Raw genomic sequence first — 24,996 nt, 5'->3', positions numbered from 1 at the left:
GTAGTTAGGTAGGTAATGTCCTCTATTAGGTAGAAGCCCTCCAGAGGTAGAGAATCCCTGTATTAAATAAAAGCCATCCCCCCTATTAGATAGAAGCTCACTCAAGGTAGGGAGTCCCCCCTATTAGGTAAAAGACTCCAGTAGGATGTTAAAGGGGTAGTCCAGTGCTGAAAAACCTATCCCCTATCCTATGGACTGGGGATAAGTTTCAGATCGCGGGTGTCGACCACCACACGAAGCGGCGGCCAACACCCCCCCCTCAATACATCGCTATGGCAGAGCTGGAGATTGACAAAGGCAGCGCTCCGGCTCTGCCATAGAGTTGTATTGAGGGGACGTGTCAACCGCCGCTCAGAGCGGTGGTCAACACACCCCCTTCCCGCGGGCTGCTGGGGCCCCATACAGGAGATGGCAGGGGGCCCCAGCGGTCGGACCCCCCCCCCCCCCCCCGATCTGAAACTTATCCCTAATCCTTAGAATAGGGGATACGTTTTTCAGCACTGGATATCTCCTTTAATTCCCCCTATAAGGTAGAAGCCCCCAAGTAGGTAGGTAATAAGACCCCGTTATTAGGTAGAAGCCCCCAGTAGGTAGGTAATCCCACCCCCCATATTAGGTAGAAGCCCCTAGTAGGTAGGTAATAAGACCCCGTTATTAGGTAGAAGCCCCCAGTATGTAGGTAATCCCACCCCCTTATTAGGTAGAAGCCCCTAGTAGGTAGGTAATCCCCTTATTAGATAGAAGCCCCCAGTACGTAGGTAATCCCACCCCCTTATTAGGTAGAAGCCCCTAGTAGGTAGGCAATCCCACCCCCTTATTAGGTAGAAGCCCCCAGTATGTAGGTAATCCCACCCCCTTATTAGGTAGAAGCCCCCAGTATTTAGGTAATCCCACCCCCTTATTAGGTAGAAGCCCCTAGTAGGTAGGTAATCCCACCCCCATATTAGGTAGAAGCCCCCAGTAGTCAGGGAACCTCATATTAGATAGATGGCCCCATTAAAGGGGTTATTCCTCATTCTTTAACAAGTGCCCCTGATGTCAAGTTATGTATGGTGTCAATTTGGTTGTATAACCTGTGTGGGGTTACATAGTTACATAGTTAGTATGGTTGAAAAAAGACATACGTCCATCAAGTCCAACCAGGGGATTGAAGGGAAGGATGTAAGGGGATAAGGGAAAGGGATGTAGTTCTATAATTCTGCATAAGCATTAATGTTATTTTGTTCCAGGAATGTATCTAACCCTGCTTTAAAGCTGTTAATTGTTCCTGCTGTGACCAGTTCCTGAGGTAGACCGTTCCATAAATTCACAGTCCTCACGGTAAAGAAGGTAAAGAAGGGTGTATTTTGTGTTTTTTTTTTCTTGTATATTTAAGCCCCAGAGGTTCAGCATTCCTTTGCACTATTACTGTCGTCTCGGACCTTTCCCAGAATACTGTGCGGCTGGAAACAGCAGCTGATCACGGGGGCTCGACTACTTCTCATCTTCTCTGACAGGCCAGCAGCCAGATGGGCCGCATACATGGCTTGTCAGGGATGATGAGAAGAAGCCATGCCCCATGTCCTCAGATTTTGTCTCAGTCCACACAAGATCCCGGGAAAGTCTCAAGACGAAAATCATTCAAAAACAAAGTGAAAAAAACCCGCACAATACACCCCATAGAGGCAATATAAGCATAATGACAAAATACATAACTTGGCAGCAGTGGCGCTGAGGCTATAGGCACCCTGGTTAGGAAACCCTCCCTAAAGGGGCAATCTGGGAATAAATTATGTGACCATCAATAGGATTCATATATAGTTTATAAAATTATTATTTGTTTAAAGGGGTTGTGCGCTGCCCTGCAGTTCGGAGCTCTGCTCACACCGTCCGGAAGTTCATTACTCCGAACGCTGTGTGCGGGCTTCCGTGTTCGCAGCCGCCCCTCGCGACGTCTCGCCCGCCCCCTCTACCAAAGTCTATGGGAAGGGGGCGTGACAGCGGTCGCGCCCCCTTCCCACAGACTTTAGTTGAGGGGCCGGGCGAGACGTCACGAAGGGGCCGGGCGTGACGTCACGAAGGGGCCGGGCGAGACGTCACAAAGGGGCCGGGCGAGACGTCACAAAGGGGCCGGGCGAGACGTCACAAAGGGGCCGGGCGAGACGTCACAAAGGGGCCGGGCGAGACGTCACAAAGGGGCCGGGCGAGACGTCACAAAGGGGCCGGGCGAGACGTCACAAAGGGGCCGGGCGAGACGTCACAAAGGGGCCGGGCGAGACGTCACAAAGGGGCCGGGCGAGACGTCACAAAGGGGCCGGGCGAGACGTCACGAAGGGGCCGGGCGAGACGTCACGAAGGGGCCGGGCGAGACGTCACGAAGGGGCCGGGCGAGACGTCACGAAGGGGCCGGGCGAGACGTCACGAAGGGGCCGGACGAGACGTCACGAAGGGGCCGGGCGAGACGTCACGAAGGGGCCGGACGAGACGTCACGAAGGGGCCGGGCGAGACGTCACGAAGGGGCCGGGCGAGACGTCACGAAGGGGCCGGGCGAGACGTCACGAAGGGGCCGGGCGTGACGTCACGAAGGGGCCGGGCGAGACGTCACGAAGGGGCCGGGCGAGACGTCACGAAGGGGCCGGGCGAGACGTCACGAAGGGGCCGGGCGAGACGTCACGCCCGGCGGTTGCGAACACGGAAGCCGGCACACAGCGTTCGGAGTAATAAACTTGGCGGTTCTACACTTTGATTAATAGTAAGGCCAGTACGTGCACTCCCATAGGGAAAAGGGGTACTCCACTCAACAGCGGTCAGAATACTTAGTTCCGAACGCTGGGAGCGGGCTTTCGGGGGGTCACCCTGCCCCTCCCCCTCATGACGTCACGCCCCACCCCCTCAATGCAAGTCTATGGGAGGGGGTTTGACGGCCGTCACACCCCCTCCCATAGACTTGCATTGCGGGGGCGGGGCGACCCCAAAGCCCACGCCCAGAGTTCGCAACTAAATGTTCCAAATGCTGAGGAGTGGAGTACCCCTTTAATCACAGAGTTAGCCCCGCCTACTGGACTCCTAAGCCTAGGAAGAGCAGGGATATAAATCAATAATTCACAAGCTCTACTTAATCATTTCCTATACAACTACATATCAATCTGCTCAGCTCCTCCGTCTCTATAACATGGCGCCTACAGATAGGATGTCATGTGACAGCTTACGTCATGTGACAGCTTCTCTACAACAGTGCAGAACCGCCACCGGACATACAAGCCGCCGCTCGGGTGGTTATCTAGTAACAATAAGGGAACGTGGACAGATAAGCGTCCAACGCTAATGTACAGACTTCTGCTACCGCGGCCTCAATGGAGGCGTAATCTCTGTGTACTTAGTGAAATTAATCATTAACCCCTTCAGAGCCTGGAACGGCTGTGTGCGCTGGATCCTAAAAAGTTACAGATAGAAACATTTAGCCTAGGGGGTGGCCAAACACAATGGATACATGACAGCCAAACCTGCCAATTTGGGCAGGACCAACGAGCCATCTACTGTATGGAGGGGCCTCAGACCCAGACTCCCGGAGAGGAGAAAGAAGGGTCAGGCAGAATGGGTTCAAATAAGTCCAATTGTTTTGTTCTCACAGGAAATAAGCCGCTGCCAGAAGTGTCTGCACAAAAACAGCAGACCCTAAATAAGTATTTCTCAACCAGGGCGCCTCCAGCTGTTGCTTAACCACAACTCCCAACATGCCCAGACAGCTGTCTCTATGGGATATGGGTATAAAGTAGTTCTACACTTTCCCTCCAACTCTATCTGTATACTGCTGCTACCTCTATGGGATCAGGATATAAAATAGTTATATACCTCACCTCCAGCTCTATCTGTATACTGCTGCTATCTCTATGTGATCAGGATATATAGTAGTTATACACCTCCCCTCCAGCTCTATCTGTATACTGCTGCTATCTCTATGGGATCAGGATATATAGTAGTTATACACCTCCCCTCCAGCTCTATCTGTATACTGCTGCTATCTCTATGTGATCAGGATATATAGTAGTTATACACCTCCCCTCCAGCTCTATCTGTATACTGCAGCTGTCTCTATGGGATAAGGATATATAGTAGTTATACACATCCCCTCCAGCTCTCTGTATACTGCTGCTATCTCTATGGGATCAGGATATATAGTAGTTATACACCTCCCCTCCAGCCCTATCTGTATACTGCAGCTGTCTCTATGAGATCAGGATATATAGTAGTTATACACCCCCCCAGCTCTATCTGTATACTGCAGCTGTCTCTATGGGATAAGAATATATAGTAGTTATACACATCCCCTCCAGCTCTCTGTATACTGCAGCTATTTCTATGGGATCAGGACATATAGTAGTTATACACCTCCCCTCCAGCTCTATCTATATGGGATCAGGATATATAGTAACTATACACATCCCCTCCAGCTCTATCTGTATACTGCTGCTATCTCTATGGGATCAGAATATATAGTAGTTCTACTCCTCCCCTGAGTTTGCATTCAACTTTTTTGCTGCATTTTCTAAGTTTTTGCTGCAATTCTCCAAAAATCACAGCATAAATTGTGCTATTGTGTCGTAATTGGGCATTTTTAAAGGAGATTTTTGAAAAAAATAAAATAATAAATCGCTGAAAAAAAATGGCCAAAATGCAGCAAACATGTGTGAACACAGCCTAAAGACTTTGGAGGGAGATTTCTCAAAACCCGTCCAGAGGAAAGTTGCCCAGTTGCCCATAGCAACCAATCAGATCGCTTTTTTTAATCTTTAAGAAATCCTGAGAAAAATGAAAGAAGCGATCTGATTGGTTGCTATGGGCAACTTTTCCTCTGAACAGGTTTTGATAAATCTCCCCCCTTAAATCTATATAAAAACCTCAGTTGTGATTATAGGACAAATCGCTTTTTCCTCCTGGTAATAATTTTTTCTATAAACTTTTAACCCCTTAATGACTCTGCCCATTTCGGCCTTAAGGACGCAGAAAATTTTATTTTTACGTTTTCGTTTTTTCCTCCTCGCCTTCAAAAACTCATAACTCTTTTATATTTTCATCCACAGACTAGTATGAGGGCTTGTTTTTTGCGCGACCAGTTGTCCGTTGTAATGCCATCACTCACTTTACCATAAAATGTATGGTGCAACTAAAAAAATACTATTTGTGGGGAAATTAAAAAGAAAACCGCAATTTTGCTAATTTTGGAAGTTTTCGTTTTCACGCCGTACAATTTACGGTAAAAGTGATGTGTGTTATTTATTCTTTGGGTCAATACAATTAAAATGATACCCATGATTATAACTTTTCTATTACTGTTGCGCTTAAAAAAAATCACAAACTTTTTAACCAAATTAGTACGTCTAAGATCCCCCTATTTTGAAGACCTTAACTTTTTCATTTTTCCGTATAAGCGGCGATATGAGGGCTCATTTTTTCCGCCGTGATCTGTACTTTTTATTGATACCATATTTGCTTATATAAAACTTTTAATACATTTTTTATTAATTTTTTGGGAATAAAATAGCAGCTATTTTGGATTTTTTTTTATGTTCACGCTGTTCACCGTATGGTATCATTAACATTTTATTTTAATAGTTCAGATATTTACGCACGCGGCGATACCAAATATGTATATAAAATATATTTTTAAGACTTTTTGGGGGGTGAAATGGGGAAAATGGGGCAATTTACGTATTTATTGGGGATGGGGGGGTTTTCAAATTTTTTTTACTTTATTTTTACACTTTAATATTCCCCATAGGGGACTATTTATAGCAATCATTCGATTGCTAATACTGTTCAGTGCTATGTATAGGACACAGCACTGATCAGTGTTATCGGTCATCTTCTGCTCTGGTCTGCGGGAAGACAGCGGAGGCAGGTGAGGGGACCTCCGTCTGCCGTACTGGATGATTGGATCGCCGCAGCAGCGCTGCGGGCGATCCGATCATCCAATTAAGTGACCGCGATGCTGCAGATGCCGTGATCTGTATTGATCACGGCATCTGAGGGGTTAATGGCGGACATCCGTGGGATCGCGGATGTCCGCCATTACCGGCTGGTCCCTGGCTGCGATCAACAGCCGGGACCTGCCGCACATGATGCTTAGGACGTAAAAGTACCATGTCACCAGGACATACATTTACGGCGCTCGTCATTAAGGGGTTAATAATTAAAAAAAAATTAAACCTGCACATAATGTGAACTGACCACAACCCACTTATGAGTCTTATCAGATCACCTGGGTAACCTCCAGCAGGCTAATAAGATGACCAGGTGCAGTGATAAGACTCCACACCCTCTCTCTGCAAAGACAGAGGATTCATAGGAAATGTAGGCAGCATTAGGAAATCATTTAGTGATGGAAATGGAATTAGTATGGCTGAAAACGACCGTATTTTTCACCGTATAAGACGCACTTTTTCTTGTTGAAGTTGGTGCGTTTTATACGGCAAATACACATTAAAACCCTATCCTATAGCGACGGTCCCTGCGGCCATCAACGGCCGGGAACCGCGGCTAAAACAGGACATCACCGATCGCGGTGATGCCCTGTATTAACCCTTCAGACGCGGCGATCAAAGCTGACCGCCGCGTCCGAAGCGAAAGTGACACTAACCTGGCTGTTCAGTCGGCCTGTTCGGGACCGGTGTGGTGAAATCGCGGTGTCCCGAACAGCTTACAGGACACCGGGAGGAACCTTACCTGCCTCCTCGGTGTCTGCTCCGTGCCGGGATCCCCTGCATGGTCGGCGCTCTCCTTCGTCGTCATCACGTCGTCACCCACGCTGTCCAGTCATCCAATAGGAGCGGCGTGCGTAGCGACGTGATGGCAGCGATGGAGAGCGAGGATACCAGGCAGCAGAGACGTTCCGGAGCGACTGGGACGCGACAACAGCGATAGAAGGCGACATCCAGGGCAGCGGTAACGGCTTCGGAGCGGCGGGGACACGAGAGTATAACCTCCCATACCAGAGGTCTTTAACCTGCGGACCTCCAGATGTTGCAAAACTACAACTCCCAGCATGCTGGGAGTTGTAGTTTTGCAACATCTGAAGGTCCGCAGGTTGAAGATCACTGTCCCATACATTGTATTTGGTTCTTATATGGTTCTTATATGGCGAAAAAATGCGGTAATACTTGCCACATCAGCTAAAACAGGTAAGCGTGAGGTATACACAAGAACCTCTACATTATTCTCTAATGATAGCCTATGCTGCACTATATAAGCAAAACAAAAGTTTCCCAAGGTTTAAACACTGAAAACTAGGGATCGACCGATATCGTTTCTTTAGGGCCGATACCGATAATCGGTGGAGGTTGGGGCCGATAACTTACACCGATATTCCGGTATAAGTTATCGGCTATTTATCCCCCCCCCGCGACACTTCTGCAGATCATTGATTTAAAGCGGGCGCTTTAAATCAATGCACTGCAGTGGCTTTTGCAGTGCCATAGGCCGAGGCACCCGCTTCTCTCCCCCTGCCTGTCCGGGGGTCCTGAGACCTATCACCGCTCCCGCGACTGCCCCCCCCCCCCCCGCACTGCACCGGCCCTATTGCCTCCCCCATCCCCGGTTTTATAATTACCTGTTCCCAGGGTCCACTCCACATCCGGCTCCGGTGGCGTCCTCCTGAACTGTCACTGTGCGCACTGACGGTGACGTCATGTCGCGCACGTCACGTCACTCGTCATTGCGCACAGCGTAACGCAGGACGCAGCAGGAGCAAGAAGTAGCGTGGGTTCCGGGAACAGGTAATAATAAAGCCGGGGATGGGGGAGGCAATGGGCGGTGCGGCGGGTCGGTCGCGGTGCGGTGGGTCAGGGGGGGTGTTGGCGGTGCGGGGGGGGGGGGGGGTTGGGCATTATCGGCAAGGTAATTGCCGATACCGACGGCAAAATTGTGATTATCGGCCGATAATATCGGCCATACCGATAATCGGTCGATCCCTACTGAAAAGTCCATTGTGTACCCAGCGGGAGGGCGCGATGTTATTACCTAAAAAGGAAGAAAAGATCATCCCTGAGTTATATCAGGTCACAAGAAACAGCAGAACAGAGAAAAGACACACGTGCAGGAGAGAAGGGCGGAGGGACTATGCTGCTCTCTGAGGACTACACAAGGACATCCGTAGCCGAGGTGCGGGCACAGCTGTGACTACCAGACAACCCAGCAGGGGAGTGCACGCTCACTACAGCCTATACTTACACTGTATTCAGTAAGAATGGATTTAAAGGGGTACTCCGCTGCTCAGCGTTTGGAACAAACTGTTCCGAATACTGAAGTCGGGAGCTTGTGACCTCATAGCCCCGCCCCCTCATGACATCATGCCCCCTCAATGCAAGTCTATGGGAGGGGGCGTGACAGCGTCACGCCCCCTCCCATAGACTTGCATTGAGGGGGTGACATCACGAGGGGGTGGGGCAACCCCTGAAGCCGCACTTAGCGCTCGGAACTAAATGTTACAAACGCTGGGGAGTGGAGAACCCCCTTTAATCACAGAGTTAGCCCCGCCTACTGGACTCCTAAGCCTAGGAAGAGCAGGGATATAAATCAATAATTCACAAACTCTCCTTAAAAGGGGTACTCCGGTGGAAAACATTTTATTTTTTTTAGGTCTTTATAAGGCAACTGGTGCCAGAAAGTTAAACAGATTTGTAAATGACTTCTATTAAAAAATCTTTACCCTTCCAGTACTTTTTAGCAGCTGTATGCTACAGAGGAAATTCTTTTCTTTTTGAATTTCTTTTTTTTTTGTCTTGTCCACAGTGCTCTCTGCTGACACCTCTGTCCGTGTCAGGAACTGTCCAGAGCAGCATAGGTTTGCTATGGGGATTTTCTCCTGCTCTGGACAGTTCCTGATACCGGCATCAGGTGTCAGCAGAGAGCACTGTGGTCAAGACAAAAAAGAAATTCAAAAAGAACAGAATTTCTTCTGTAGCATACAGCTGCTAAAAAGTACTGGAAGGGTAAAGATTTTTTTTTTAATAGAAGTCATTTACAAATCTGGCACTTTCTGGCACCAGTTCATTTAAAAAAAAAAAAAAAAAAAAAAAAAATTTTTCCCCCGGAGTACCCCTTTAATCTTTCCTTAATCATTTCCGTCCCCTCAAAGCAAGTCTATGTGAGGGGGCAACAGCTGCCACGCCCCCTCCCATAGACTTGCATTGAGTGGGCGGGACGTGATGACATGAGTGGGCGGGTCTATGACGTCACAAGCTCCCGTCTCCAGCATTCGGAACAGTTTGTTCCAAACGCTGAGCAGCGGAGTACCCCTTTAAGGCTACTTAAAAGGTTTTCCCAAACTCCCCGTGAGTACGGCAGAGCCCGGCGTGCAGCTATACGGCCGCTGTGTGAGGGGTTTATAGCTGCGGGTGCGTTCTATAGCTCTAGTAATTGTTACAGTCACAACACTTCAGCTCTGCTGCAGTAAATCACACCATTACATTGGGATAAGCGGAGCCATGTGTCATCTGCGGCGCAGCCATCATTATCCTGTCAGGGGGGGAAATAGAGAGGGTCCGTGACCATTACATGTTATGCTGTGGTGGGTACAGTCCAGGGTCATTGTCAGGACTCCGGGCGCTGCAAACCTCAATCAATGTGTGTCTTTATTAAATGGATACTCCGCCCACAGGCATCTTATCCCCTATCCGAAAGGATGGAGGATAAGATGTCTGATCAGGGGGGGGGGTCCCGCCACCGGGAACCACCCCCACGCGCCGCCATCGTGCAGCACCAGGCATTCTAAACAGTATGTTTATAATGCCGAGTTTCAGTCCTGGAGACATGACGTCACGCCCCCTCCATTCATGTCTATGGGAGGGGGCGTGACTCCCAAGCATTATAAACATACGGTTTAGATGCTGCACAGAGAAGGGGGAAGGCCGGTCCGTACAGACGCGGAGGGGGAAGGCCGGTCCGTACAGACGCGGAGGGGGAAGGCCGGTCCGTACAGACGCGGAGGGGGAAGGCCGGTCCGTACAGACGCGGAGGGGGAAGGCCGGTCCGTACAGACGCGGAGGGGGAAGGCCGGTCCGTACAGACGCGGAGGGGGAAGGCCGGTCCGTACAGACGCGGAGGGGGAAGGCCGGTCCGTACAGACGCGGAGGGGGAAGGCCGGTCCGTACAGACGCGGAGGGGGAAGGCCGGTCCGTACAGACGCGGAGGGGGAAGGCCGGTCCGTACAGACGCGGAGGGGGAAGGCCGGTCCGTACAGACGCGGAGGGGGAAGGCCGGTCCGTACAGACGCGGAGGGGGAAGGCCGGTCCGTACAGACGCGGAGGGGGAAGGCCGGTCCGTACAGACGCGGAGGGGGAAGGCCGGTCCGTACAGACGCGGAGGGGGAAGGCCGGTCCGTACAGACGCGGAGGGGGAAGGCCGGTCCGTACAGACGCGGAGGGGGAAGGCCGGTCCGTACAGACGCGGAGGGGGAAGGCCGGTCCGTACAGACGCGGAGGGGGAAGGCCGGTCCGTACAGACGCGGAGGGGGAAGGCCGGTCCGTACAGACGCGGAGGGGGAAGGCCGGTCCGTACAGACGCGGAGGGGGAAGGCCGGTCCGTACAGACGCGGAGGGGGAAGGCCGGTCCGTACAGACGCGGAGGGGGAAGGCCGGTCCGTACAGACGCGGAGGGGGAAGGCCGGTCCGTACAGACGCGGAGGGGGAAGGCCGGTCCGTACAGACGCGGAGGGGGAAGGCCGGTCCGTACAGACGCGGAGGGGGAAGGCCGGTCCGTACAGACGCGGAGGGGGAAGGCCGGTCCGTACAGACGCGGAGGGGGAAGGCCGGTCCGTACAGACGCGGAGGGGGAAGGCCGGTCCGTACAGACGCGGAGGGGGAAGGCCGGTCCGTACAGACGCGGAGGGGGAAGGCCGGTCCGTACAGACGCGGAGGGGGAAGGCCGGTCCGTACAGACGCGGAGGGGGAAGGCCGGTCCGTACAGACGCGGAGGGGGAAGGCCGGTCCGTACAGACGCGGAGGGGGAAGGCCGGTCCGTACAGACGCGGAGGGGGAAGGCCGGTCCGTACAGACGCGGAGGGGGAAGGCCGGTCCGTACAGACGCGGAGGGGGAAGGCCGGTCCGTACAGACGCGGAGGGGGAAGGCCGGTCCGTACAGACGCGGAGGGGGAAGGCCGGTCCGTACAGACGCGGAGGGGGAAGGCCGGTCCGTACAGACGCGGAGGGGGAAGGCCGGTCCGTACAGACGCGGAGGGGGAAGGCCGGTCCGTACAGACGCGGAGGGGGAAGGCCGGTCCGTACAGACGCGGAGGGGGAAGGCCGGTCCGTACAGACGCGGAGGGGGAAGGCCGGTCCGTACAGACGCGGAGGGGGAAGGCCGGTCCGTACAGACGCGGAGGGGGAAGGCCGGTCCGTACAGACGCGGAGGGGGAAGGCCGGTCCGTACAGACGCGGAGGGGGAAGGCCGGTCCGTACAGACGCGGAGGGGGAAGGCCGGTCCGTACAGACGCGGAGGGGGAAGGCCGGTCCGTACAGACGCGGAGGGGGAAGGCCGGTCCGTACAGACGCGGAGGGGGAAGGCCGGTCCGTACAGACGCGGAGGGGGAAGGCCGGTCCGTACAGACGCGGAGGGGGAAGGCCGGTCCGTACAGACGCGGAGGGGGAAGGCCGGTCCGTACAGACGCGGAGGGGGAAGGCCGGTCCGTACAGACGCGGAGGGGGAAGGCCGGTCCGTACAGACGCGGAGGGGGAAGGCCGGTCCGTACAGACGCGGAGGGGGAAGGCCGGTCCGTACAGACGCGGAGGGGGAAGGCCGGTCCGTACAGACGCGGAGGGGGAAGGCCGGTCCGTACAGACGCGGAGGGGGAAGGCCGGTCCGTACAGACGCGGAGGGGGAAGGCCGGTCCGTACAGACGCGGAGGGGGAAGGCCGGTCCGTACAGACGCGGAGGGGGAAGGCCGGTCCGTACAGACGCGGAGGGGGAAGGCCGGTCCGTACAGACGCGGAGGGGGAAGGCCGGTCCGTACAGACGCGGAGGGGGAAGGCCGGTCCGTACAGACGCGGAGGGGGAAGGCCGGTCCGTACAGACGCGGAGGGGGAAGGCCGGTCCGTACAGACGCGGAGGGGGAAGGCCGGTCCGTACAGACGCGGAGGGGGAAGGCCGGTCCGTACAGACGCGGAGGGGGAAGGCCGGTCCGTACAGACGCGGAGGGGGAAGGCCGGTCCGTACAGACGCGGAGGGGGAAGGCCGGTCCGTACAGACGCGGAGGGGGAAGGCCGGTCCGTACAGACGCGGAGGGGGAAGGCCGGTCCGTACAGACGCGGAGGGGGAAGGCCGGTCCGTACAGACGCGGAGGGGGAAGGCCGGTCCGTACAGACGCGGAGGGGGAAGGCCGGTCCGTACAGACGCGGAGGGGGAAGGCCGGTCCGTACAGACGCGGAGGGGGAAGGCCGGTCCGTACAGACGCGGAGGGGGAAGGCCGGTCCGTACAGACGCGGAGGGGGAAGGCCGGTCCGTACAGACGCGGAGGGGGAAGGCCGGTCCGTACAGACGCGGAGGGGGAAGGCCGGTCCGTACAGACGCGGAGGGGGAAGGCCGGTCCGTACAGACGCGGAGGGGGAAGGCCGGTCCGTACAGACGCGGAGGGGGAAGGCCGGTCCGTACAGACGCGGAGGGGGAAGGCCGGTCCGTACAGACGCGGAGGGGGAAGGCCGGTCCGTACAGACGCGGAGGGGGAAGGCCGGTCCGTACAGACGCGGAGGGGGAAGGCCGGTCCGTACAGACGCGGAGGGGGAAGGCCGGTCCGTACAGACGCGGAGGGGGAAGGCCGGTCCGTACAGACGCGGAGGGGGAAGGCCGGTCCGTACAGACGCGGAGGGGGAAGGCCGGTCCGTACAGACGCGGAGGGGGAAGGCCGGTCCGTACAGACGCGGAGGGGGAAGTCCGGTCCGTACAGACGCGGAGGGGGAAGTCCGGTCCGTACAGACGCGGAGGGGGAAGTCCGGTCCGTACAGACGCGGAGGGGGAAGTCCGGTCCGTACAGACGCGGAGGGGGAAGTCCGGTCCGTACAGACGCGGAGGGGGAAGTCCGGTCCGTACAGACGCGGAGGGGGAAGTCCGGTCCGTACAGACGCGGAGGGGGAAGTCCGGTCCGTACAGACGCGGAGGGGGAAGTCCGGTCCGTACAGACGCGGAGGGGGAAGTCCGGTCCGTACAGACGCGGAGGGGGAAGTCCGGTCCGTACAGACGCGGAGGGGGAAGTCCGGTCCGTACAGACGCGGAGGGGGAAGTCCGGTCCGTACAGACACGGAGGGGGAAGTCCGGTCCGTACAGACACGGAGGGGGAAGTCCGGTCCGTACAGAATACAGACATGGAGGTGTCACAATACTTTTGTCATTATAGGTCAGTGTTTCCCAGCCAGGGTACCTCCAGCTAATGCAAAACTACAAATCCCAGCATGCCCGGACAACCAAAGGTTGTCCGGGCATACTGGGAGTTGTGGTTTTGCAACAGCTGAAGGCACCTTGGTTGGGGAACACATAGAGTATACGCTGTGCACACTGCTGTATTAAGTATTCATGCTGTACAGATACTTACTCGCTCTTCACACCTTTGTAACCAATTATTTTTTATTGCTCCGAGGCACCTATAATGGAAAAGGCGCAGCTCTGCAAATTGGCTTCATTAACCCTTTTGAGAACGCAACTATTGATATACATATTTTTTTTATTTTTCATTGTCGAATACTAAAACCGTAACTTTATACTTTTCGTCAATGAATATGTATGAGGGCTTCTCCTAAAGGTCATTGTTGAAGAGTGAGAGGAGAACCAAAAAAGTAGGACCTGCTTGGCCCTTGGCGCCTATTCCCCAAACATCAATTCCAGCCGATAGTAGTTCATTAAAACAACTGGCCTTTATTGGTAGAAAAGAAGGGGTAATCCCCATCTTAGTCATTTAAGGTATATCCTGTGGATTTACAATTTGGAGACCTGCATCTGAAGAACGAGGGACAGGATAAGTAATGTATGTACACAGTGACCTCACCAGCAGAATAGTGAGTACAGCTCTGGGGTATAATACAGGATATAACTCAGGATCAGTACAGGATAAGTAATGTAATGTATGTACACAGTGATCTCACCAGCAGAATAGTGAGTACAGCTCTGGAGTATAATACAGGATGTAACTCAGGATCAGTATAGGATAAGTAATGTAATGCATGTACACAGTGACCTCACCAGCAGAATAGTGAGTACAGCTCTGGGGTATAATACAGGATATAACTCAGGGTCAGTACAGGATAAGTAATGTAATGTATGTACACAGTGACCTCACCAGCAGAATAGTGAGTACAGCTCTGGAGTATAATACATGATATAACTCAGGATCAGTACAGGATAAGTAATGTAATGTATGTACACAGTGACCTCACCAGCAGAATAGTGAGTACAGCTCTGGAGTATAATACAGGATATAACTCAGGATCAGTACAGGATAAGTAATGTAATGTATGTACACAGTGACCTCACCAGCAGAATAGTGAGTACAGCTCTGGAGTATAATACAGGATATAACTCAGGATCAGTACAGGATAAGTAATGTAATGTATGTACACAGTGACCTCACCAGCAGAATAGTGAGTACAGCTCTGGGGTATAATACAGGATATAACTCAGGATCAGTACAGGATAAGTAATGTAATGTATGTACACAGTGACCTCACCAGCTGAATAGTAAGTACAGCTCTGGAGTATAATACAGGATATAACTCAGGATCAGTACAGGATAAGTAATGTAATGTATGTACACAGTGACCTCACCAGCTGAATAGTAAGTACAGCTCTGGGGTATAATACAGGATATAACTCAGGGTCAGTACAGGATAAGTAATGTAATGTATATACACAGTGACCTCACCAGCAGAATAGTGAGTACAGCTCTGGAATATAATACAGGATATAACTCAGGATCAGTACAGGATCAGTAATGTAATGTATATACACAGTGACCTCACCAGCTGAATAGTAAGTACAGCTCTGGAGTATAATACAGGATATAACTCAGGATCAGTACAGGATAAGTAATGTATGTACACAGTGACCTCACCAGCAGAATAGTGAGTACAGCTCTGGAGTATAATACAGGATATAACTCAGGATCAGTACAGGATAAGTAATGTAATGTATGTACACAGTGACCTCACCAGCAGAATAGTGAGTACAGCTCTGCAGTATAATACAGGATATAACTCAGGATCAGTACAGGATAAGTAATGTAATGTATGTACACAATGATCTCACCAGCAGAATAGTGAGTACAGCTCTGGAGTATAATACAGGATATAACTCAGGATCAGTACAGGATAAGTAATGTAATGTATGTACACAGTGACCTCACCAGCTGAATAGTAAGTACAGCTCTGGGGTATAATACAGGATCAGTACAGGATAAGTAATGTAATGTATGTACACAGTGACCCCACCAGCTGAATAGTGAGTACAGCTCTGGGGTATAATACAGGATTTAACTCAGGATCAGTAATTTAATGTATGTACACAGTGATCTCACCAGCAGAATAGAGAGTACAGCTCTGGAGTATAATACAGGATACATGAGGACAGTGATATATGACTGGGGTGTATGATATATGAGGACAGTGATATATGATGGGGGGTATATGATATATGAGGACAGTGATATATGACAGGGGGTATATGATATATGAGGACAGTGATATATGACGGGATATATGAGGACAGTTATATATGATGGGGGTATATGATATATGAGGACAGTGATATATGACAGGGGGTATATGATATGAGGACAGCGATATATGACAGGAGGTATATAATATATGAGGACAGTGATATATGACGGGGGTATATGATATGAGGACAGTGATATATGACTGGGGTATATGATATATGAGGACAGTCATATGACAGGGGGTATATGATATATGAGGACAGTGATGTATGACGGGGTATATGATATATGAGGACAGTGATATATGACAGGGGGTATATGATATGAGGACAGTGATATATGACAGGGGGTATATGATATATGAGGACAGTGATATATGACAGGGGGTATATGATATATGAGGACAGTGATATATGACAGGGGGTATATGATATATGACAGTGGGTATATGATATGAGGACAGTGATATATGACAGGGGTATATGATATATGAGGACAGTGATATATGACGGGGTATATGATATATGAGGACAGTGATATATGACAGGGGGTATATGATATATGAGGACAGTGATATATGACAGGGGGTATATGATATATGACAGTGGGTATATGATATGAGGACAGTGATATATGACAGAGGTATATGATATATGAGGACAGTGATATATGACAGGGGGTATATGATATGAGGTCAGTGATATATGACGGGGGTATATGATATATGAGGACAGCGATATATGACAGGAGGTATATGATATGAGGACAGCGATATATCACAGGGGGTATATGATATATGAGGACAGTGATATATGACGGGGGTATATGATATATGAGGTCAGTGATATATGACAGGGAGTATATGATATGAGGTCAGTGATATATGACTGGGGTATATGATATATGAGGAGAGTGATATATGACAGGAGGTATATATAATATGAGGACAGTGATATATGACTGGGGTATATGATATATGAGGACAGTGATATATGACTGGGGTATATGATATATGAGGACAGTGATATATGACTGGGGTATATGATATATGAGGACAGTGATATATGACTGGGGTATATGATATATGAGGACAGTGATATATGACAGGAGGTATATAATATATGAGGACAGCGATATATGACAGGAGGTATATAATATATGAGGTCAGTGATATATGACGGGGTATATGATATATGAGGTCAGTGATATATGACGGGGTATATGATATATGAGGTCAGTGATATATGACAGGAGGTATATGATATATGAGGTCAGTGATATATGACAGGGGTATATAATATATGAGGTCAGTGATATATGACGGGGGTATATGATATATGAGGTCAGTGATATATGACAGGGAGTATATGATATGAGGTCAGTGATATATGACAGGGAGTATATGATATGAGGTCAGTGATATATGACAGGGAGTATATGATATGAGGTCAGTGATATATGACAGGGAGTATATAATATGAGGACAGCGATATATGACAGGAGGTATATGATATATGAGGTCAGTGATATATGACGGGAGGTATATGATATATGAGGTCAGTGATATATGACAGGAGGTATATGATATATGAGGTCAGTGATATATGACAGGGGTATATAATATATGAGGTCAGTGATATATGACGGGGGGTATATGAGGACAGTGATATCGCGGTGCGGGGCATTATCGGCAAGGTAATTGCCGATGCCGATAATGCCCAAAATCGTGATTATCGGCCGATAATGTCCCGATGAGGACAGTGATATATGACGGGGTATATGAGGACAGTGATATATGACAGGGGGTATATATAATATGAGGACAGTGATATATGACGGGGTATATGATATATGAGGACAGTGATATATGACAGGGGGGTATATGATATATGAGGACAGTGATATATGACAGGGGGTATATGATATATGAGGACAGTGATATATGACAGGGGTATATGATATATGAGGACAGTGATATATGACAGGATATATGAGGACAGTGATATATGACAGGGGTATATGATATATGAGGACAGTGATATATGACAGTGGGTATATAATATACATGAGGACAGTGATATATGACGGGGAGTATAAAATATATGAGGACAGTGATATATGACAGGGGGTATATATAATATGAGGACAGTGATATATGACGGGGAGTATATAATATATGAGGACAGTGATATATGACGGGGAGTATATAATATATGAGGACAGTGATATATGACAGTGGGTATGTGATATATGATGGGTGACAGGGGGTATATAATATATGAGGACAGTGATATATGACAGTGGGTATATAATATACATGAGGACAGTGATATATGACGGGGAGTATAAAATATATGAGGACAGTGATATATGACAGTGGGTATGTGATATATGATGGGTGACAGGGGGTATATAATATATGAGGACAGTGATATATGACAGTGGGTATATAATATACATGAGGACAGTGATATATGACGGGGAGTATAAAATATATGAGGACAGTGATATATGACAGGGGGTATATATAATATGAGGACAGTGATATATGACAGGGGGTATATATAATATGAGGACAGTGATATATGACGGGGAGTATATAATATATGAGGACAGTGATATATGACGGGGAGTATATAATATATGAGGACAGTGATATATGACAGTGGGTATGTGATATATGATGGGTGACAGGGGGTATATAATATATGAGGACAGTGATATAGGACAGTGGGTATATAATATACATGAGGACAGTGATATATGACGGGGAGTATAAAATATATGAGGACAGTGATATATGACAGGGGGTATATATAATATGAGGACAGTGATATATGACAGGGGGTATATATAATATGAGGACAGTGATATATGACGGGGAGTATATAATATATGAGGACAGTGATATATGACGGGGAGTATATAATATATGAGGACAGTGATATATGACAGTGGGTATGTGATATATGATGGGTGACAGGGGGTATATAATATATGAGGACAGTGATATAGGACAGTGGGTATATAATATACATGAGGACAGTGATATATGACGGGGAGTATAAAATATATGAGGACAGTGATATATGACAGTGGGTATATGATATCTGTGGACAGTGATATATGATGGGTGACAGGGGGTATATAATATATGAGGACAGTGATATGACGGGGTATATGCAGGGATGTGGAATTTCTATCGCCCGACGCCCGGGACTAGCAGTTTTGGGCGCCGGGCAGGTGAATTTGTCCGGCCCTTAGCCCGGCTTCGGGAAAGCAGGGCCGGACCTGACAAGTGCGGCGGATCTGCAGTCTGTATGGAGCGGCTCCCGACTCCTGCCCGCTCCATACTCTGCAGCCTGTATAGCAGAGCAGGGGAGATGAGAAGCTGTGTATTTGTCTTCTCTCCCCTGCTCTGCAGACGTGCGGGGGGAGATGAGGGGGCGTGGCTTCTTGCTCTGCAGACGTGCGGGGGGGAGAAGAGGGAACGTGGCTTCTTGCTCTGCAGACGTGCGGGGGGAGATGAGGGGGCGTGGCTTCTTGCTCTGCAGACGTGCGGGGGAGATGAGGGGGCGTGGCTTCTTGCTCTGCAGACGTGCGGGGGGGAGATGAGGGGGCGTGGCTTCTTGCTCTGCAGACGTGCGGGGGGAGATGAGGGGGCGTGGCTTCTTGCTCTGCAGACGTGCGGGGGGGGAGAAGAGGGAGCGTGGCTTCTTGCTCTGCAGACGTGCGGGGGGAGATGAGGGGGCGTGGCTTCTTGCTCTGCAGACGTGCGGGGGGAGATGAGGGGGCGTGGCTTCTTGCTCCCCGTGCAGACCTGTGTCCTCTGCCTTCACTCCCCCCAGCTGTAGCTTCGGAGAGCTGAGGGGAGGAGTGGACGCGTATCTGCACGGGGAGATGCATGTGGCGCTCTGCAGTATGTATGGAGCGGGCTCGGGACTCGTGCCGCTCCATACTCTGCAGCCCCCGGCTGTTCTCAGTAGCCGGGGGCCGCCGCTAATAGCCAGCATGCAGCGATCGCCGCGGCTGGCTATTAACCCTTTAGATCGCCGCTGTCAAAGCTGACAGCGGCGTCTAAAGGGAGATGTGAATGCTCCCTGGTGGGCTAGTGGGGTGGATTTCCCCCCCCCCCGCAGCGCGATCGTGGGGGGAGATCCACTATGGAGGTAGCCGGAGGACTTACCTCTGCTTCCTGCAGTCCCGGCTCTGTCATTGATAGATCCCGGCTGGATCAGGCTCTATCAATGGATCACAGAGCTCACAGATTAATAGAGTTCAATAGAATCTATTAATCTGCCTGAGGAATCTAATGATTCCTCATAAGTCTAATAAAGTGTAAAAAAAATAAAAATAAAAATTAAAGTTTTAATAAAAGTTTGAAAGACACATTAACCCAGTGGTCTTCAAACTGTGCCCTCCAGATGTTACAAAACTACAATTCCCAGCATGCCAGGACAGGCGTTGGCTGTCCGGGTATGCTGGGAGTTGTAGTTTTGCAACATGTGGAGGGCCACAGTTTGAAGACCGCTGCATTAACCCCTTCCATGTTAAAAGTTCAAATCACCCCCTTTTCCTATATAAAAACCATGTAAACATAATAAAAATAAACATATTTGGTATCGCTTCGTGCGTAATTGTACAACCTATTAAAATATAACATTATGTATCACGTACGGTAAATGTAAAAAAAATACCAAACCACAGATTTGCAATTTTTATAATATCCCAGAAAAAAAGTTAAAAAGCGATTAACAAGTCAGATCAATACCAAAATGGTACCGATACAAAAAACAGATTATGGCGCAAAACATGAGCCCTCATACAGCCCGGTATGCGGAAAAAAAATAAAGCTACAGGGGTTAAATAATGGCAATTAAAAAAATTTGAAAAAGTCCAGAATTAGCAAAACATGACGTAAACGATACAAATCTGGTATCGCTGTAATCAGGCGCCTAAAGTATAAAACTAACATGTTACCTCAACCACAAGGTAAATGGCGCAGAAAAGAAAAACCACCAAATCTGCAAAATTATCGTTCACTATTTCAATTTCACTTCCCTTAATATATATATATATTTTTTTTTTTTTTTTTTTTTTTTTTTGGTTCGGACAATGTGTTATTGAAAAATTAAAAGGTGTCATTATAGTAGGTATTTATGGCTATTATAGGGTGAGGAGGAAAAAACGAAAAGTGTAAAAGCGAAAATTGGCCCCGACAAGTGGATCGTCACGAGGGACAAGTAGATTTTGCTCCATTTTAGTCCCGTGGACAAGTAGTTTTTTTTTATAAAAATTTCCACACCCCTGTATATGATATATGTGGACAGTGATATATGACGGGGTATGTGATATATGACGGGGTATGTGATATATGACAGGGGGTATATAATATATGAGGACAGCGTTATACAGTTGCAAGCCAAAGTATGTGAACCCTTTGGAATATGGATTTCTGTACAAATTGATCATAAAATGTGATCTGATCTTCATCTAAGTCACAACAATAGACAATCACCGTCTGCTTAAACTAATAACACAAAGAATTAAATCTCACCATGTTTTTATTGAACACACCATGTAAACATTTACAGTGCAGGTGGAAAAAGAATGTGAACCCCTAGACTAATGACATCTCAAAGAGCTAATTGGGGCAAGGTGTCATCCAACTGGAGTCCAATGAATGAGATGAGATTGGAGGTGTTGGTTACAGCTGCCCTATAAAAAACACCCACCAGTTCTGGGTTTGCTTTTCACAAGAAGCATTGCCTGATGTGAACGATGCCTCGCACAAAAGAGCTCTGTGTGAAATTTCTCTCTTGACATACACCATGAAGCTAAGTCTGGGCTGGTGTAGTTTTAGAGACTTTTCAGTGGCTTTACACTTTTTGCGCCTTTCCACAAAAAGGCGCAGTTCATAAAACCCGTCCATATCATGGGTATTGCCAAAATCAGTGGATTACAACTCAAAATCATCAGAAATGTGTAAACCAAAAGGGGCAAATAAACCCTGCTTACGCCTATTTTGCGCATTTTTTAGACAAAAAAACAGTCTGAAGACAATGATAAATGTTGGCCTATGTGTTCAGAAAAAGCAGCACAACAACACCAAAACCTCGTCCCCACTGTGAAGTATGGTGGTGGGGGCATCATGGTTTGAGGCTGCGTCAGGCCCTGAACGGATTGCTATCATCGAAGGAAAAATTAATTCCCAAGTTTATCAAGACATTTTGCAGAACTTAAAGGGGTATTCCGGGAATGTTTTTTTATTTGACTATGCTACAGGGGCTGTAAAGTTAGTGTAGTCCATAATATAGTGTCTGTACCTGTGTGGGACGGTTTTCTCACAATTCTTCTGTGATTTTCACCCCAATATTTATTTTTCCCAGCATACAAAATGACTGTTGTCTCAGATTTTTCCCAGGTTGCAATGCGGCCAAGACCTGACATCACTAGTCAGCTGATGACAGCGAGCCTGCCTGCTTCAATGGGTGGAGGGATCAATCTGCAACTAATGCAACAGCTGTAGGCACCCTGATTGAAAACCACAGGTCTTTTGAATGGATGCAGCTCATTTATGTTTCAATGGGTGGGGTGGCTGATGTGTGGGAGGGAGGAAAATGGAATTGTGGGATTTGTAGTCAAAAAAGAAAAGTCAAACAGGAAATACCAGTTCACAAAAAGCTAGCCACAGTGTTATGGTAATCTCACAGCATAGCCATTTAGCCCCAAGACAAGCGCAGATCCTTCCTAAGCATGTCCATTACTGTCTGCCAGGTATGTACTAAAATCACCTTAAGATGGAGAACCCCTTTAAGGCCATCTGTCCAGCTGAAGCTCAACAGAAGATGGGGGTTGCAACAGGACAACGACCCAAAGCATAGACGTAAATCGACAACAGAATGGCTTAAACAGAAGAAAATACCCCTTCTGGATTGGCCCAGAGTCCTGACCTCAAGAAGCGATTCCCACCGGACATCCCAAGAATATTACTGATCTGAATCTGTTCTGTAAAGAGGAATGGTCCAGAATTACTCCTGACCGGTGTGAACGTCTGATCTGCAACTACAGGAAATGTTTGGTTGAAGTTATTGCTGCCAAAGAAGATTCAACCAGTTATTAAATCCAGAGGTTCACATCCTTTTTCCACCTGCACTGTGAATGTTTACACGGTGTGTTCAATAGAAACATGGTAAGATTTAATTCTTTGTGTGTTATTAGTTTACGCCGATCAGATCACATTTTATGACCAATTAGAGCAGAAATCCATATAATTCCAAAGGGTTCACATACTTCTTCTTGCAACTGTATGACAGGGAGTATATGATATTTGACAGGGGGGGGGGTATATAATATATGAGGACAGTGATATATGATGGGGGGGCATATAATATAGGATGGTGGGGAATAATATGAGGACAGTGATATATGACAGGGGAGTATATGATGAATATGGAGCACAGTACATTATGCGGGGGGAAGTGGGGCGGTACACGGGGGCACTACACAGGGGGATGGGGGGCACTACACAGGGGGATGGGGGGCACTACACAGGGGGATGGGGGGCACTATACAGGGGGATGGGGGGCACTACACAGGGGGATGGGGGGCACTACACAGGGGGATGGGGGGCACTATACAGGGGGATGGGGGGCACTATACAGGGGGATGGGGGGCACTATACAGGGGGATGGGGGGCACTATACAGGGGGATGGGGGGCACTATACAGGGGGATGGGGGGCACTATACAGGGGGATGGGGGGCACTATACAGGGGGATGTGGGGCACTATACAGGGGGATGTGGGGCACTATACAGGGGGATGTGGGGCACTATACAGGGGGATGTGGGGCACTATACAGGGGGATGTGGGGCACTATACAGGGGGATGTGGGGCACTATACAGGGGGATGTGGGGCACTATACAGGGGGATGTGGGGCACTATACAGGGGGATGTGGGGCACTATACAGGGGGATGTGGGGCACTATACAGGGGGATGTGGGGCACTATACAGGGGGATGTGGGGCACTATACAGGGGGATGTGGGGCACTATACAGGGGGATGTGGGGCACTATACAGGGGGATGTGGGGCACTATACAGGGGGATGTGGGGCACTATACAGGGGGATGTGGGGCACTATACAGGGGGATGTGGGGCACTATACAGGGGGATGTGGGGCACTATACAGGGGGATGTGGGGCACTATACAGGGGGATGTGGGGCACTATACAGGGGGATGTGGGGCACTATACAGGGGGATGTGGGGCACTATACAGGGGGATGTGGGGCACTATACAGGGGGATGTGGGGCACTATACAGGGGGATGTGGGGCACTATACAGGGGGATGTGGGGCACTATACAGGGGGATGTGGGGCACTATACAGGGGGATGTGGGGCACTATACAGGGGGATGTGGGGCACTATACAGGGGGATGTGGGGCACTATACAGGGGGATGTGGGGCACTATACAGGGGGATGTGGGGCACTATACAGGGGGATGTGGGGCACTATACAGGGGGATGTGGGGCACTATACAGGGGGATGTGGGGCACTATACAGGGGGATGTGGGGCACTATACAGGGGGATGTGGGGCACTATACAGGGGGATGTGGGGCACTATACAGGGGGATGTGGGGCACTATACAGGGGGATGTGGGGCACTATACAGGGGGATGTGGGGCACTATACAGGGGGATGTGGGGCACTATACAGGGGGATGTGGGACACTATACAGGGGGATGTGGGGCACTATACAGGGGGATGTGGGGCACTATACAGGGGGATGTGGGGCACTATACAGGAGATTATTGGGCAGTATACAGCAGAAGATGGCAGCATACATACACAGTATATAAAGACTACGCAGCCCAATGTGATTGAGACGGATATGAGGCATACATGGTACAGGGCCGGTGATTGCCCGCACCCCTCCCCCCACTCTCTCCCCGGTGCCCAGCTTACCGCCGCCGCCCGGTGTCTCCGCCTCACACTCCACAACGCTGCCTGTACGGGAACATACCGCCGAACCACCAAATCTCGCGAGATTCCCTCCGCGAACACGCCGGCCTCAGTCCCGCCCATCTTCGTTCGCGACTCCGTCATTGGCCCCTCCCATCACCACCCCGTAGTCCGCCCTCAGCTCCTCCCTCCGCTGCGCACGAAGCCTCCAGCCCCGCCTATCGCCGCGCGCACATTGCGAGAGAAAATACACAAGACAGAGGAGCCGCTTTGAGCGCTCCACAGCTCCACCTGGCGGCCGCTTTCGGCGTTGCCATGGTGACAGCGAGCTTTTAACCCTTTATAATCCAATAGAGCAC

General features: G+C 50.0%; 1 protein-coding gene across 1 annotated transcript in view; it reads right to left on the bottom strand.

Annotated features, from left to right (window-relative positions):
* EXTL3 (exostosin like glycosyltransferase 3) overlaps window positions 1-24,796 on the bottom strand; it is a 99,964-nt gene extending 75,168 nt beyond the window's left edge. Inside the window, exon 1 of the mRNA XM_056563819.1 lies at window positions 24,641-24,796. The gene's annotated coding sequence lies outside the window, so the exon portion shown is untranslated. The remainder of the gene's footprint in view (window positions 1-24,640) is intronic.
* Window positions 24,797-24,996: the final 200 nt, after the last annotated feature.

The sequence above is a fragment of the Hyla sarda genome, chromosome 3 (genome assembly GCF_029499605.1).
Source record: "Hyla sarda isolate aHylSar1 chromosome 3, aHylSar1.hap1, whole genome shotgun sequence".
NCBI classification, from domain to species: Eukaryota; Metazoa; Chordata; class Amphibia; order Anura; family Hylidae; genus Hyla; species Hyla sarda.
This window is presented reverse-complemented; position numbering and strand designations above follow the sequence as displayed.